The 4,059-nt window shown below is 37.7% G+C and overlaps 1 pseudogene; it reads left to right on the forward strand.

Annotated features, from left to right (window-relative positions):
- The first annotated feature begins 2,081 nt into the window (after nucleotides 1-2,081).
- LOC136386441 (transmembrane and coiled-coil domains protein 1 pseudogene) lies at nucleotides 2,082-3,712 on the forward strand (annotated as a pseudogene).
- Nucleotides 3,713-4,059: the final 347 nt, after the last annotated feature.

Genomic DNA, 4,059 nt, shown 5'->3' on the forward strand with positions numbered 1-4,059 from the left:
AGCAATGGAATCACTAGATCATAAATCATATCAATTTTATTTTTTTGAGGAAACTCTATACTGTTTTCCATAGTGTCTTCATCAATCTGCATTCCCAACAACAGTGTACAAGGATTCCCTTTTCTTCTAATACTTGCCAACACTTGTAATTTGTCGATTTATTGATGACAGACATTCTGACAGGTGTGAGGTGTTATCTTATTGTGTTTTTATTTACATTTCTCTGACAATTAGTGATGTTGAACATCTTAACACATGTTTATTGGTCTTCTTTGTATGCCCCTTTGTAGAAGTATCTATTAAAATCCTCTACCTATTTTTATTGTATTTTTTATAGTTTAATAGTGTGAGTTGTTTATAATCTAAAGAACAAAAAAATGAACAAACAGAATTGAAACAGACTCATAGATACAAAAAGAGAACTGGTTGTTGCCAGAGGAGAAAGGTGGATGGGGCATTGGATGAAAGAGATGATGGGACTAAGAAGTACAGATTGTTTGTTACCAAATATTCACAGGGAATTTAGTAAAACATAGGAAATATAGTTAATATTGTGATAACTATGGTGCCAGTTATGGCACAGAAAAATATTGAGGGGAATACTATGCAAAATATACGAGTGTCTAACCATGAAACTGTATACTCAAGACCAATACATAATGAAATTTTAAATAAAATAAAGAAATAAAAAGACACAGTAAAGCTAAATATAAAACATTGTGACTAGAATATAAAATATAAAGTAAGTATTGCCAAAACTTGCAAAGTTTTTCTTTTCTTTTTGTCAAGTGCCAAATTTTTTTTGTTTCCTTTTATACTTACAAAGGATTAAAGATACTTTAAGACTGGGATTTGCAAACTACTGCTGGCAGACCCGCACCTGTTTTTCTAAGTAAAGGTTTACTGTAACACATCTGTTCTAATTTGCTTACATATGTTCTATGAGTTCTTTTGCACTACAAGGGCTGAGTTGAGTAGTTGGTACAGAAATTGTATGCTGAAGTTTGAATTGTGTCCTCCCCTTCCCCCAAATATTTATGTTGAAGTCCTAATACCCAGTATCTCAGAATGTGTTTTTATTGTGGAAATGGGTCTTTGCAGATGTAATTAATTAAGATAGGTTGAAGTTATACTGGAATAGAATGGGTCCCTAACCCAATATGACTTGTGTCCTTATAAAAGTGATATGTGGACACAGAAATTCACACAAGAAGAACATCATGTAAGGAAGAAAGCAGAGATTGGGGTGATGCAGCCAAGGGATGCCAAAGATTGCCAGCAAACCACCAGAAGCTAGGAGAAAGGCATGGGACAGATTCTTGAAGCCCTCAGAAGGAACCAAAATGCTGACACCTTGACCTCAGACTTCCTTCCTCCATAACTGTGAGGGAATAAATTTATGTTATTTAAGCCAAAAAACAAACCAAAATCAAAATCACCCAAACAAAAAAACACAGGGCAAGCTGGATTTAGCCTGTGGGCTATAGTCTGACCCTTTGAAAAAAAAGTTTGCTGACTCCTGATATGAACTATGAAGAAAATAAAACAAGCTGATGTGACAACTTTTCTCAAAGGGATTCCTGTGTACCTTAGAAGTCCTTGAGAAGGGTATAAAGATAAACATAAAGCTTCTGTTTCACAGTTGCATGTGTAGTTACTATTGAAGCAAATTTGACAATCTTAGTATATTTAAATCTTTTTTAGTCTGAAAATTAACATATTAAGTCTACTGATGGAACCTCACGCAGTGAACAATTATATGAGGACCTGGATTCTAGAAGCAAATCCCAAGATATAGAGGCCAGAAAGAAGACAAAATCAGAACAAAAACTGACTAAAATGACTCACAAGGATTTGGAGATCATTAAAGTGATTGACCAAGGCTTAAAGTACTTCTTTCGGCACCAGAACAAGAGGTCATCAGTATCTTCACATGATGTGTGACAAATTCAGGCAGATCTAGAACCTGAAATGAATGTGGAAGGCCAGGACACATATGCTAAGATTGATGGTGTCCCCATCTACCCCAAACCTCTGAATCATGTCCTGCAACAGATCTAAGTGCTACCCAAGGTGAAGAGATGAAGGGAAGGATGAGCTTGCATAGTAAGTGGGACAAGCCAGATATCCCAAAGAGAAGTCTATAAATCTATAGGAAATATGGCCAGGAGATGGCAACTGTTATGTAGTCTCACAGAACCAGGTCTTTTTCCATTACTGATGCTCCTGCCAGTTCTGCTGTGATGGAAATGGCTTGTGCTGCTGCTGCATGTCTATTGCGGGATGAGACAACTATAGAGTAAATTGAACAGTTGAAAGTAAGCAGCCTCACCCAGGTTTCCAGTGAAGTGGCCTCTAGCACTGATGGCAGCATCCACACAGACTCTGTGAATAGAACAATTGACCCTCAGAGCAAAAATGCTGCTATTATTTACCTGCAGCAAAAGTTCCTGAAGCTCACAAAATAGATCAAGATTACAACAAACAAAACAGCTTGATATGACCACTTTGCTGTGTAATTGAAGTTTACCAACAGCACAGATAAACAGTATACCTCAAGCATCAAGCAGGTATTTGGGAAGAACCAGAAATATACCCAAACCATCCTTCAGCTACAAAAGAAACTTAAGGAATACCATAAGAATTTCTAAGAAGGAGAGTAGAATGGGATCTTCCAGCAGCTAAAAGACATCTTCAGGAAAATGCACCAGGGTTTGTAAAGTGTGGGACCAAAGGTGACTGACTGCCTGTAATGAAGTTGAGGTGGACAGTGTGAAAGCTGGACTTTCCAGCTTCTCTCAGGCAATCCATTCAGCAGCAAGAGCTGTGGTCTCAAAGTTCAGAGTGATCACCTTATTAATTCAGAATAAATTTGGCAGTGCAGACAACATCCCTAGCCTGAAGTATTCCTTAGAAGGGCAGGTGGATGATGGGAAAAAGGCTTTGGGAGTAATTTCAAACTTTCAGTCAAACCCAGAATATGATAGTGAGGAAAATTGTTCTAGTGCTGCTACATGCTCAGTGGAAACTAACAGCATCACTGCAGGCATCACTGTAAGAGCATCTAGCTTCAAAACAGACTCCCTGGACATGCAGAGTTCAGACCACTACATGAGATTCAGAGATCTGAAAAACCCAGGTAAGACTAGAGAACTTTTTTAAGACTCTCAAGGAACATTATCAGAAGGAATATTCATTAATAATGCAGGCCTAACAGGAAGAGTGTTATGGATATGAACAGTTAGAAGAACAATTAAATGACCTAACAGAGTTCCAGCAGAATAAAATCTTGAACTTGAAGTAGGAATTGGCTTGCATGAAAGATAAAACTGTATATTAGTCCTATGAATGGCCCAGTCCATCTGGGAGTCCCTAGAGGTTTGCCAGAACTGCATCTACAAAATGAAGCTGTAGCAGGAGCAGGTGGTACAGCGGGGTGGGCTTGAGAATGCCACAACCCAGAACCTTCCGGGCAAACTTATCAACATTCTTTCGGTAGTTATAACAATCCATTTGGTCTTTGTCTCCATAGTAGCCTCTTATGGTTCCTCTTATGAAGACTTGCAACAGTATGCTCAACATTTTGTTCCTGATGGTTTTCAATGCCTTTCTCTGGAAGCACTGGGACGCTCTCTGCAGCTATGTGGAATGGTTTTCTTCCCCCTCATATGATGCTGGCAAAAGAAGGCAGTGCTCCCCTATCCTCTGGTGAGTATGTGCAATGAAGAATTAGGCAGCAATTTACCTACTTTGAAGTTTTTTACAACAAAAGTTTAGTGAATCTATTTACTTTTAGAAGAATGCTTTCTTTTTCAAGAGATGCAATTGCAATAGCATTTTCTTTTTAAGATTTTATTCAAGAAGTTTTGGGGGTCAAAAATCTTGGATCATTTTTATGTAGCACGATTTTTCTTGGAACACAAATCTTAAACAGTCCTTTAACATGAATAAACAATCTGGAGCATCAAACACTGAAGGGCATATAAATTGTGCCTTGGAGGACTATACTAAAATATACTAAAAGTATGTGAAAAACTGATTAGAGAAACTAGTCAAACC

This window comes from Saccopteryx leptura, chromosome X (assembly GCF_036850995.1).
Source record: "Saccopteryx leptura isolate mSacLep1 chromosome X, mSacLep1_pri_phased_curated, whole genome shotgun sequence".
In the NCBI taxonomy this organism is placed as follows: domain Eukaryota; kingdom Metazoa; phylum Chordata; class Mammalia; order Chiroptera; family Emballonuridae; genus Saccopteryx; species Saccopteryx leptura.